Below are 14,246 nucleotides of genomic sequence, written 5' to 3' on the forward strand. Positions count from 1 at the left end.
GATTTCACCTTTGCAATATCTCGTTTATGCCCCCTTCTTTCCTCTGATCCTGCTACCACTCTAATGCAGGCCATCTTCACCTCACACATGGATTTATTGTAATAACCTGCTGGTGGATAAGCCTGCCTCAAGTCTCTCTCCACTTGAATCCATCCTTCATTCAGCCACTAAAATGTTTTTCCTATAGGTCCAATCCTGTCACCCCATGCCCCACCCCATTCATCCCTCACATTCAATAAAGTCCAGTAGCTCCCTGTTGCCTTCAGGAATAAATACCAAATGCTCTTTAGCTTTCAAAGCCATTTGTAACCTAGCCCCTTCCAACCTTTTCAGTCTTCTATTTTATTCCCCAATACTTACTATTCAGTACAGTGACAGTGACCTCCTGGCTGTCCCATGAACAAGACACTCGATCTCTTAGCTCTAGGCATTTTTATTTCTGGCTATTGTCCATGCCTGGAATGCTCTCCCTCTAAGTGGCAAGGTAGATTGAACAGCGGGCCTGGAGTCAGGAGGATCTGAATTCAAATTGGCCTTAAAAACTTCCTAGCTGTGTGATTTTGGACAAATTACTTAACCTCTGTCTGCCTCAGTTCCCCAACTACAAAATGAAGATAATAATAACAGCATCCTCCCAGGGTTGTGAGCATCAAATGAGATAACATGTAAAATCCTTAGCATAGAGCTTGGCAGATAGTAAGTGCTTAATAGATTCCTGTTCCCTTCTCCTCTTTCCTAGGTAAATTTAAGATATGATTAAGTGGATTCTGAAAGAATTGAACACTAATGCAGAGAATAATGACTATGGATGAATATGGGTGGGTGTTAACCTTGAATATGATCTCTAGTGTGTGGGGACCAATTTTTAATTGGGGAGTGCTAGCTAAGTGGCTTGCCGCAATATTGGGGCAAGGAAGGAGAATGGCAGCCTCCCTCAAAACAGAACAAGATTTATTTAAACAAGAATGGACTTAAAAAAAACACACAAACAGGATCAGTAGGATCAAGGGAAAGGAAATAAAATAGGGAAAGGGAAATTATAATACCTGAAAAAATACCACCGCCCAGGAATCAGCTGAAAATATGCAGCAGAACGCCTGTCACTTTCCAGCTTCCACCTAGAATGCTCAATTCTCCTCCCCCAAACCTCAGCCAATGGGATGGCCACTCTGACAGTCACATGACTGCCCTCACTAGGCTTCCAATCATTATAATTTTGCCAGGCCCATGTAGGCATCAGCGAGTGGTGATGATGTGAGGTGCCAGAGCCCTGGCAACAGCTACAACCAGTGGGTGGAGCACCGTGGGGTTTGGGGAGCCCCAGGCCAGTGCACGCTGAGGCATAAAAACCTCAAATAACAATTAATTCTTTACAAGTGGATGCTCTCAGGGATCTTTCTTTGGATAGCTATAATCTCTCTCTCTTTCTCATCTACCTATCAATATCTATAGATACCTATCTATATCAATAGATAGCTTTGTGTGTGTATATAAACATATATATGTGTGTGTGTATATATATACATATATACATATATACATATATATATATATATATATATATATATATATATAAACATATATTCTTTGTTCTTTTTGGAGGTCCTATGATATCATCAGCATAAAGAACTCTTAGCTTAATTATTTTTTTTTAAAGCAAAAAGAGACCTTAGAGCCTTAGAAAATTGGTTGGCACACTTAGAGTTAAGTGACCTGCCTTGGGATACCTAGCATATATGTGTTAAAGGAAAGATTTAAACTCAAACGTTCCTGACTGAGACCAGCTTTCTACCCATTCTACCACATTTGGCCAGCTCTCTATCCCTGCACTACCCCACCCTTACACTATTGGGCTTACTATATTAGTTATTTTTACCATTGCCTTTGATGAATTTCTTCATGACATGCTTGTCAAATTTGTAGATGAAACAGAGTGGGGTAAAGAACCTTTTGCTTGACTGAATCTGCATCCCAAAAGATTTCAACACACCAGAGCAACAGGACAGATCAAATGATCTGAAATTTAGTACAGATAAATAGAACATCACATACTTTTTTGGGGGGGGGGGCGGGGCAATGAGGGTTAAGTGACTTGCCCAGGGTCACATAGCTAGTAAGTGTCATGTGTCTGAGGTCGGATTTGAACTCAGGTCCTCCTGACTCCAGGGCCGATTCTCTATCCACTGTGCCACCTAGCTGCCCACATACTTTACTTTTAAAAGTCAATTATGGGGGCAGCTGGGTGGTGCAGTGGATAATGCTTAAGTAAGTATATGATAAGCACTTAGTAAATGTGTGCTATTTTGTTGAAACTGACCCTTACTGTCTTGATAGGTAGAGAGTTTACCATTATAAAAGGATGTTCAAAAGGATGCAGCAGCAAAGACTCATCCTTCAGTAGTAGATTGAACAAGGCAACCTTGGAAGGTCTTTCCAGCTCTGAAGTTCTGTGACTCTATGTATTGTCTTTCAATCATATCCAAATCTGTCATTTACTATGGACATAGCTATAGGTCTGATTTTTAGACCCTGGCTAATTAATCAAGTGACTCTCAGATACTTCTTTTTAGATGTCCATTTCCCCAAAGCTCAACTGAATGGTATGAATGCCCAAGGACCAAAATGTACAGTTTACTGCCCTTTAACATGAGTGCATTGGTTAGCTGCAGTGAATCCAACAGACATATCCCAACAGACACTCTTGTGCAGACACAGTTAATTATTGGCCACCTTCAGTAGGAAGACTCCCAAAACTCAAGAGCCAAAAGAACATCTAGTTTAGTTCTTTTAACCAAAAGTATGACTTGGAAAGGGATGCATGTATTACAAAAGCATCTGAGGACAAAAAAAAACCCATAAACAACAACCCTAGAAGCTGAATTCATGATACATAAAACATCTTTTGTTTTTTTTACCAAAAACCAAGAAAGAACATTTCATTGTTGTAAGAGGTTAAGGGATATGTAGTGTGGAGGAAGGGGTTACCTGAACAGCTTGCTCTACTTTATAATAGTCTTTACCTTTGATTATTTAGAGAAGGCCCTCTTCTCCAAAACATACCTAATTTCTTTAGCAATATAAGAAGTAATGCAAAGAGCCCTGTTAGATTAAGTGTGTTGAATTTAGGAAAGCAGTAGACAGTAGGTATCATCCTTTCACTTGCTGAAGAGATGACAAGCAGAGAGAGCAGATTGTATGAATTTGAATTCCTTTATATAATCCTATGTTTCCCTGTTACTGTTGTTGATGTTAAATCAAAATAATCAATTTTCCTGCAGGATATTTATTTTCACAATAAAGAAAATAGCATTTGGCTACAGTTTAGAAATCCTTCTAGTAGGTGATCTAAATGAATATTTTCTTGTTTTATCTATTTTTAAAATTCCTCTCCACACAGAAGCAAGCAGAAACATATACATATAAACATAGTAATATATGTAATGTATGTATATGTCTGTATGTACACCCATACATATATATGTGTGTATGTATATATGTATGTATGTGTAGTCAAACCTGTAGAAGCTCATCAGAAGACAACATGAATAAGGTAGCATTAGAATGAGTTAGGAATACTACCAAGAAATGTCAGTTTCTCATGAGGCAGAAAGTTCAAAGGAATGAAGTGGGCTTTTGACTGTTGGAAATGATACTCCAAGTCATTTTCCATGGGGGTGGAAAAATTCTGTCCCAAGAAAAATGAAACCATAATAATTAAGGAACAAGTCTTAGGAGTTTGCTTAGGAACTCTTGGTAACGGTCAACCAAGACTTTAATAATGTGTGAAATTTATATGGCTCTTTAAATACATTAGCTCATTTAATCCTCACACCAACTCTATGAGGTAAGTGCAACAATTATTATTATTATTAATAACATTTTTAAAGATGAGGAAATAAACCCAGAAAGGTTAAGTGACTTACCAGTGGGAACAAAACTAGAAAAAAATCAAGGAAAAATTTGAACCTTGGGTCTTCTCTGATTCTAAGTTTTTAGACTTTGATACCCTTTCCACACTGATCACTTGGGCTACTTGAATTGGAGAATATAGTAAGCTACCTGATTTCCACACAGTCTTAGTGGAGTGGGATTATGGCATTTGCCCAGGATCTAGCAACATACTTTACATAGACTATCATAGATCTTTAGTCCAAGGTTGGCTGAGGCCCTCAAAGGTCATCTAGTCCAATATCTGCCTAAATTAAGATAGTTGTCTTTCACAAGAAGTAGTCATTCATCTACCCGCTGTTCAAAGAGTATTCACCATTTCCTAACACTGGAAATTTGACTCTTGAATAGGGAGGAATCCTCCCCCCCCCCCACCCCAATCCATCTTTCTTTAACCTCCACCCATTTCTCCTAATTCTGCCCTATGGGAACAAATAGGACAAGGATAATCTACCTTACAGCCTTTCAAATATATAGAAAATAGTATTTTCCTTCTGTCTTCTTTTCTCTATACTAAACAATATAGCAGAAATCCTATATGCAGTGCTTAAACTGTGCTAAATGCTGGTCATATAAAACAAACAAAAAGCCAACACAACTTCTGTCTTTAAGGAGTTGCTACTTCAGTCAGGGGTTGAGGGCAATGTGTACACAGTTGCTTCATCCTAAGCAGTATGTTGTAGTCTATTGATTATTTTCACAGGACCCATCTTGCAAACAAATGTTGCCTCTTCTATTTCTCCTGATTAAATCTTATTTTATTTGATTTAACCCAACATTCGAGTCTGTCAAGGTCTTTTTGGATCTCAAGTCCAGTCATCTTGCATGTTAACCATTATTTGAAGCTTCATGCCTGCTACAAATTTGGCAAACATATTATCTAAGTAGTCATTCAAGTCACTGACTAAAATATTGAATAGCAGAAAGTCAAGAACAGGTCCTAGAGCACCCCATTAAGAACTATTTAATAAAGTGATACAAACTGAATGGTGAGAAAAATTCTGTGAAAAAATCAATTGGGCTTTGAACAAGGCAAAATAATTAAAAATAAAAAATAAGACAGTATGTCATTAGAGCTATGAGATCCCCAAAAGTTCCTTCTTTTCATATTAAAGGCCCTCTGGGGAAGTGACATTAGATTAATCTAGGACTCCCCCTGTTCCCTGTTCCTTTTCCCAGGTGATGTAGTAATCACCACCACCACAACAACAAAAGCACTTTAATGTTTACAAAGAATTTTACCCAAACTTTCTTATTTGAATAAGAGAATAAGGTTGTCAGATGAGTGCTATTACACCCATTTTATAGATGAGCCTGAGAGGTTAAGTCACTTTCTTAGAGTCACAAGGCTGGTATGTATCTGTGCTGGCATTTGAATTCAAATCTTCATGACTTCAAGACCAACATTATCCACTATGACATATTTCTGTCTCTCATTTAGCTTTTAGATACTTAGACAATCCAAGTTTATTTAACCTGTGTTTACTAAGGCACTGTGACAGGTGTCAGGCATCTAAAGGTGGGGGAGGGGAGAACAATAACGAATAAATCTCTATCCTCAAAAAGATATACTTCTGGGAATAGCATACCTACCTGAGAATGGCGGTGGGGTGGGTGGGGGGGTTTTCACATTTCTTTCAATACAATTTAGAAGTCAAATAACATTGTGTATGTTTTGTTTAATGAAAGTATGCAAGCCCACTATGAACAAATAGAGGAACACTCCTGCTTATTTATTTATCTGGGTCATTAAAACTGCTTTGAAACATTAACTACTTCTGCTTTGCCCAGAAGGTACTGTGGCATTTTTTTTTATCTGATAACCAATTATACTTTTGCTTTTAGCTAGGGACAGATTCCTACCTTTAACTACTGCCTCTCAATCGCCAAAGCCAGGCCCATTCTCTGGACTCATCTCCCAAGAGGGTCCCGTGAGATATGGAAGGCACTGGTACCCACAAAAAGTAAAAGGATTTAGGTGGAGAATTTCATTGCTTGTGGGTAGATCCTCTAGAGGGAACTGGGTAGGGTAATGGATAGTGCTGCACTTGCAATCAGAAAGATCTGAGTTTAAATACTGCCTCAGAAACTTACAAAGCATATGACCCTGAGTAGGTCAGGCAACCTCATTCAGCCTCATTTTTCTCATTTGGAGAATCAGGATAATGATAGCACCTACCCCTCAGGGTTTTTGTGAGGTTCAAATGGTATAGTTTGTATAAAGTGCTTTTCAGGGGAAAATAACCTATACATTCTAAAATGTTTATAGCAGCTCTCTTTGTGGTGTCAAAGAACTGGAAATTTGAGGGCTGTCCATCAATTGGGGAATGGCTGACAAGTTGCCTTATATGATTATGGTGGAATACTACTATGCCATAAGAAATGATGAGCTCAAAGGTCTTGGTAAAACATTTAAAGACTTGCATGAAATCATGAAGAACAAAACGAGCAGAATCAATAGAATGTTGTATAGAGCAACAGTAACATTGTTTTAAGGACTTTGAGCAAATAAGTTACTTTGACTATTATAAATAGCCAAATTAACTATAAAGGGCATATTAAGAAAGAAGCTATCTGCATCAAGAGAAAGAATTGATAAACAGAAATATGTATAGAATAATTTTACATAAATATACCTATTTATGTATCTAGACATCTCAGGTGGATGGGGGAAGACAGAAAAAAAATGACAAAAGAAATGTATTATATATGGCATTGGAATAGTAAGTTGTACACAATAGATTTTCAGTTTCATGTGCAATCATTTTTATTATACTATTGTTAAGGGCTAAAATTCTAGCTAAACTGTCTAAAATATCTAATGAGTGGTCGCCAATAAATTATAAGCTTTAGCAAGAGTTAGACTTTTAAGCATTTATTAAGAAGAATAAGAATTTGGTAAAGAGAGAGAGAAAGGCCTAGATTCCTATCTATTAAAGGGAGAGCGCATTTCTAGCTCCTCTCTCCACCAGCGTCCTAAGGAAAGAGAGTCAGAGCAAGTGCCAGTCTCTTCCTTCCTCCTCCCACTAGCCCGCGTCACTTCCTGACGCCAAAGAAAAGACTCCTAGTCTTGCCCTCAAAAACCTTTGCTTCATGGGCGGAACTCTTCTACAGTAAGTCTCCAGCAGGTGGCGTCATTCCAATCGTTACAGTTCCCCACTTTGTTTCCTCAAGAAACAGGACGTTTCCTTGATGAAACAGTCACACTATGTTGTAAAAATCCTTTTTTATCACACAAATTAAAAATAAAATACATTTTAAAAATATTAAGGCAGTATATAAATGTTAGCTTTCATGGTCATTTTATTAGGGAGGATGTGTGTGTATATGTGAGAACTGTATAGGAAGGGGATAGGTTGGGATATCCTCTAGGCTAAGCTTCTTAAACTATGGGTCATGACCCCCATATGGGGTCTTGTAACTGAATGTGGGGGTCTTGAAAAATTTGGTAACAGTACAAGGTGATGGATACCCATGTTATATACCTATATATCAGGAACTGAGTAAAAATTTCTCTGGCAAAAAGGGGTAGCAAGTGGAAAAATTTTAAGAAACCCTATTGTACATGGGTGGAAGAAGTACTCCCCATCTCCCAGTTGATAACATTCTTTAGCTGTTATTATACTATGAAAGTTTAAAAATAATAGTACTTGGGGCAGCTAGGTGGTGCAGTGGATAAAGCACCAGCCCTGGATTCAAGAGGACCTGAGTTCAAATCCAGCCTCAGACACTTGATACTTACTAGCTGTGTGACCCTAGGCAAGTCACTTAACCCCAATTGCCTCACTAAAAAAAACAAAAAACAAACAAAAAAAATCGTACTTTCTAAGATGACACTTCTTGGTCAGCATTTAGGTTGATAATATTGAAATGAATGGGTCCTAGAATGATCCTAAAAGAAAAAGGTGAGTTAAAAAGTATAACAAACAAAAACCCAAACCCCAAAACAAACAAACAAAACTTGCCTGTAAAGCACATTTAACATAACAGCTATTTTAAGCATTAGCCCAAATGTTATGTTGAGTAACAGATGAGTCTTCTCTCCCCATCTCCACTTCTTGTTTTAAGTACTAGGGAATCTCTGTGTCAGAATCACAGGATCCTGCTTTGCATTGGCAGCACAATCTAGACTGGAAAAGGCCTGGATGTAAGTCAGGAGGGGTGGGTTTGAATTCTGACCACTACTCTATAGCTGTGTGACTCAGGGAAAATCCCTTAACCTTTCAGAGCCTCAGTTTCCTTGCATGAAAAATGTGGCACTTGTCCTAGATGACCTCTGGTTCATGTAATCCCTAGATTTCCCTTCCAGACTTCCTATTTCCTGAGTATATAAATCAGTTAATCTCTTTTACCTTCAACTGATTCATCTGTAAATTTGAGATGATATTCACACACAGAGGGCATTTATGAGGATCGAATGAGATCAAATTTATAAAGCACTAATAATTGCAAGCTATTAATATTAGTGCTCTGTAAACTTCAGTGTCATATTAATGAAATTGTCAACATTGTTCTTCAAAGCTCTCATATGCAGTCCTACAATAATTTCCCAGACAAGCCCATGCCTACCAAAGGACTTCAAAGCAGAGTTAATTGAATAAAAAATTCCATTTTTTTTCCATGGACTACATTGATGAAATTATAAGGCGAATCAATGGGAAGAAAATTCACTTTACAAAAATATGCTTTGTGCACAAGTCTGTTTAGAAACATAAATGAGGGGTTAGAAGTGATGGTGGTCAAGTTTCCTTCATACTCTGAAGGTTTTTGATTCTAGATGCTTTCATAAGAGAGATTAAAATGTACACAGCCAGGGAAGGAGGATGGTAATGGATAATCTAAAAGTTAAAGGAAGCAGAGGAGCAGAAACTTAGAGGAAGCCAGCATGGTACTGCAGAAAAGGCATTTATTCTAAAATCAGAAGAACTGGGTTCAAGATTCTCTTCTGTTTGTGCGACCTTGTATAAGTACTTAGCGTCCTTTAACCTCATATCCTGTGTAAAATGAAGGGTGTTCAAATAAAATTCTTAGAGGCATAGTTTCTGGGTATTAATGATCAACTTATTAACCAGGCTGGCCCATAATCAATGAATTGATGGTCAGTGGTTTATCTTCGTAACCAAACACCAAGAGGCAGGGTGTTGATTATTTTAAATGCCCACCTGCAGCACATTATTGGGCCTGCCCCTGACAAGCCAAAGGCAACCCTAATTGGTATACACTTAATGAGGAGGTGGGCTAAGAGCTCTTTGCTTCTCCAGATTAATACATCGTTCAGTGGGGGAGGTCATCTGAGAACAATGGGCTGATCATGAGTTTTGAGCCCCTTCTAGAAATCTAGGCACCACGATTCGGTTCTGTCTGGTTTTCTTTCTCCTTTATGAGCCAGACTGCCCCAAACTAGCTGTTTGAAATAGCTGGAATTTTTTTCTCTCCTCATATAAAACTTCTGGTATCCCTGACTTCCTTCAGATCCCAATTAAAATCCCATGCTCTACAAGAAGTCTTTTCTGACCATCTTGATTCCAATGCCTTTGCTCTGTTGATTATTCCAATTTTTCCTATATTTAGCTTGTTTGCACATAGTTGTTTGCAGAGTCTCTCCCTCATTACACTGAGCTTCTTGAGAATGGGGACTATCTTTTACCTTTTCTTTTTAAATTTTTGTATCCTTAGCACAGTGCCTGGAACATAGTGCACACTTAATTAATGCTTATTGACTGACTGAATGAATGAACTGATTATTGGACATAAAACAGGAAGTTTTAGGTTCAAATCCTACTTTTGTCATTGTTCTGGCTGCATGACACTGGGCAAGTCACTGGACTTCTCTAAGACATAGTTTCCTTACTTATAAAATGGAGATTATAGTACCCTTGAGACTTATCTTGTAGTTGAGGATCAAATGAGATAATACATGTAAGATGCTTTGCACACTTTAAAGTGATATAAATTTTAACCTTTCCCTGCCTCCTTCCCTTCTTTGTTCCTTCTCTTTCTCCTCTCTCTGCCCCTCTACTTCCCCTTGCTCCCCTCCCTCTCTTTTTTCTTCTCTCCTTCCTCCTTTCTTCCTTGCTTTTACTCCTTTTTCTCCTTTCCTTCTTTTCCCACTTTTTCTTCTTCCCTTCCACCCTCCTTTTTCTCCTTCTCTCCCTCTTACTCTTGCTCCCCTCCCCCTTTTCTCCCTCTTTCCCTCTCCCTCTTCCTCTCTCTCATCTTACTCCTCTCCCCATTCCTCCTTCTCTCCCTCATCTTTACCATTCACCTTTCCCTCTTCTTTCTGATTGCACTTCTCTATTTTTTCTTCCTCTTCCTCTTTCTTCCCTCTCCTTTTTCCTTTGCATCCCACTCTCCCCTCCTTTCTCCTTCCTCCTCCCTGTCCCTGTCCCTTTCCCTTGCTTTCTCCCTTTCTTTTCCTCCCTCCCCTTTCCTCCCACTTCCCCTCCTTTATATCCCTCTCTTCTTCCATTTCAAAATTGAAAAAGTTTTATTGGGAATTTGAGGAAATCAAGAAGACCATGAAATGCAGAAGTTTCTCATTGTCTTATGCCTCTGGAATGCCCAGAGCTGAAGTTAGTGAATTTACAGTTGTGCAACTTGTTTTGAATGAATCTGAACTGTGGTCTTGTTCTGGTTATGGTATCACCCACAAGCCCTCAGAGCCTTCCCTTTCATGGATTTCAAGGTCACCTTTCTGCTCTTAAGAGTATAGGAAGGGATTTATAATGCTTTAATGAACATGTCAGAGAGGAAAGCAGGAATTTAAGAATGTTATAGAAAATGGTCAGAGGATTTTGTTGTTCCAGGAGGTGGGGAGTCAGAAAATACAAGTAAAAAGGATGGGGATGTTTTAATATGTCTGAGTGTTGAGAAATAGACTATCAATAGCCCTCACCAAAATAACCACTTTACTGTGCCTCTCCTTTGGACCAACCCAGATGAGGGAGGGGTTGAAAATTTCAATAATTGACAGGCAAGGATAGTTAGTGACCTAGGGCAGAAGGGTTCCAGTAGAGCAGAAATAATAAAATAAAATTGGAGGAGGCTGGGAGGAAGCTAATCAAAAGAATGTGAAAAGGTATTCAGTTGAAAAGTTTAGAGAAAAGGGGAAGAAAATAAAGAAGGCTTATAGAGGTAGGTCAAGAAAATGATTTTCTTTTGAGAACTGGGGAAATGATGATCTATTTTAAAGTCATAGAAAAGAATGGGACTGAAGATTCATAGAGGAAATCAGAGAGAAGAGCAAGATAAGATGGAATTAAAACTTCAGATTTGAGGGAGTTAAGTGAGAGAGATCACTCAAAATGTTGAGAAGGTGAATGAAGAAGGAAGAAAGAAGGAAAAGGAGGAAGAATATCTTGGCTGAATTGGGAATTCAATTCTTTTAAGCAATAAAAAGGTAGACTAGTATAGTAGTTCCAGATAGTCAAGATGACCTGAGTTTGATTTATTAATAGCCAGCTATAAGTCCCTAAAGAAGTTATTTAACCTCTCTGATCTTAATTTTCTCCATCTATGAAATGGGAATAATAATACTTCCATGACATCACAGGGGGTTGTGAAGTACAAAATTATAAATGTTAAAGTATTCCATAAATGTAAAGGGCCCTATTATTATTTTAAACATTTTTGACAGGACAACTTCATTTCCAAAGTAGCCAGCACATGGGACATATGATTTAAAGCAGATAATATGGTTTAATGAAAGGAAAACTGGCTTTGTAGTTGTGAGATCGGAGGTCATACAATTTCACAAATGGAAGGGATCTGAGTAGTCATCTAGTCCAATCCACATCTGAAAAAACATTCCTTCAAATTCCCATTATGTGGGAAATGGCTACACAGGGTGTGCTAAGATTTTGATGGAATACTATTGAGCTATAAGAAATGCTGAGCAGCGTGGTTTCAGAAAAAATCTGCGATAACTTGCATGAACTGATGCAAAATGAAGTGAGCAGAATGAGGAGAATATTGTACATAGCAACCACAATATTGTAACAGTGATCAACTGTGAAAGACAGGTACTTTGAGAAAGACAATAATCCAAGATAATTCCAAAGGACCCATGATGAAAAATACTATCCACCTCCAGAGCTGATGAACTCAATGCAGGTTGAAGCATACTTTTTTCTTTTTCTTTATTTTTTTTTCCTGGATTGTGTGTATGTGTGTGCATGTGTATGTTTTCTTTTGCAAGACGGCTAATATAGAAATGTTTTGGCATGACTTCACATGTATAATAGATATCATTTGGCTTTGCCTTCTCAAGGAGTAGGGGAAGGGGTGGGAAGGAGTGAGAGAATTTGGAGCTCAAAATATTTAAAAATGAATATGAATTAAAAATGTAATTGGGAAATATTTAATGAAATAAAAATATTTTAAAAAAATCATTCCCTCCACAACATACTCAACAAGTGCTCATAATTTTCATTTTAAAGCCTACAACAAAGGTAAGCCAAGTACTTCTCAAAACAACCTTTCTACCTTTGGTCCACTGTGATTGCTAGGAAGAGATAGCCTGGCATGGTGGCCAGAGAGTTAGCTTGAGAGTCATAATAACCTGAACTTAAATCCAAAATCTTATACACACTGGCTATGTTATACTGGACAAATAATTTAATCTCTTAATGCTCTGGGTAATTCCCTAAAAGTATAAATTGCAAACAGGATGTTAGTATCCATTGACAAATGGCTTTTCCTCCCTGAGGGAATACCTTCTAATAGTGAAATCATAGTGCCCATCTCTTTCTCTTCTCCTTACAGCAAACCTAAATCTGCTGAATTTCCACTTTTCATATTTTGCCAAGGGACAGCTCTTAAAACACACACATTCCTTCTGAGTCTTCTCTCATATTTCTTCTCTAGTAGCATAAGGTCAGGCAGGCAAAGTTTACCTCATTTTATTGTGATTTTCAGATAGTCAGATTATTCCTTCCTTCCTTCCTTTGGTCTTTCCTTCCTTCCCTTCTTTCTTTAAAAAAAAAAAACAAATTAGAGGTTTGTGACAACCCTGTGTCTAACAAGTCTATTGGTGACTTTTTTCTAACATGTGTTCACATTCTGTCTCTGTGTCACATTTGGCTAATTCTTACAATATTTCAAACTTTTTCATTATTATAGCTATTATAGTGATCAGTGAACATTGATGTTACTATTGTAATTGTTCTGGGTCACCACACACTGCACCCATATAAGATGGCTAACTTGATTGACAAATGTTGCGTGTATTCTGACTGATCCATCAACTGGCTGTTCCCATCTCTCTCCCTCTTCTTGAGCCTCTCTATTTCTTGAGACACAACAATATTGAAATTTGACTAATTAATAACCCAACAATAGTGTCTAAGTGTTCAAGTGAAAGGAAGAGTCAACTGATGTGGCAAATTTTACTGTCTTATTTTAAGAAATTGCCTTAGTCATCCCAGCATTCTGGAAACAACACCCTGATATGTCAGCAACCATCAACACTAAGGCAAGACCTTCCACTATCAAAAAGATTAAAACTCCTGAAGGCTCAGATGAAGGTTAGTATTTTTTTAGCATTAAAGTATTTTTTTTTATTGGTACGGCTAGGTGATGCAGTGGATAGAATGCTGCGCATGAGAGTCAGAGAGACTCATCTTTATGTGTTCAATTCTGGCCTCATGCTAGTTGTGTGACCCTGGGCAAATCCCTTAACCGTTGTTTACCATAGTTTCTTCATCTGTAAAATGAGCTAGAGAGGGAAATGGCAAACCAGTTCAGTATCTTTGCCAAGAAAATTCCAAATGAGGTCATGAAAATCAGACACAACTGAACAACATTTTAAAATTAGCATCTGTACACTATTTTTTAGACATAATACTATTGCACACTTTGTAGACCATACTATAGTGTAAATATAACTTTTAGATCCACTTGGAAACCAAAATATTCATGTGACTCAATTTGTTGCAATATTCCCTGTATTATAATGGTTTGTAACCCAAGCCTTAATAACTCCAAGATAAGCCTGTGTGACCTTTCTTAACCTTTGTATCTTCCTTTGTAAAATAGATGCATTTGGACAAGCTGCTCTCTATGATGCTGTCTAACTCTAACACATAGTCATCCCATGGATCAAATAGAAATAATAGACAATGCTACGGTTTGTAACTTTCATTTTTATTCCCTATGAAGCCAACAACATCCAGCATGGAGAATTGCAAAGCTATAATCTTTCATGTTTCTCACCAAGAGCAGTGAGTAACATAATTTCAAAACCAAAGCTTAGGCAACTAAGGTAATAGTCTGGGCTCCTATTTAAGTAGGAAAAATGA

This window comes from Dromiciops gliroides, chromosome 5, assembly GCF_019393635.1.
Source record: "Dromiciops gliroides isolate mDroGli1 chromosome 5, mDroGli1.pri, whole genome shotgun sequence".
Classification (NCBI taxonomy): domain Eukaryota; kingdom Metazoa; phylum Chordata; class Mammalia; order Microbiotheria; family Microbiotheriidae; genus Dromiciops; species Dromiciops gliroides.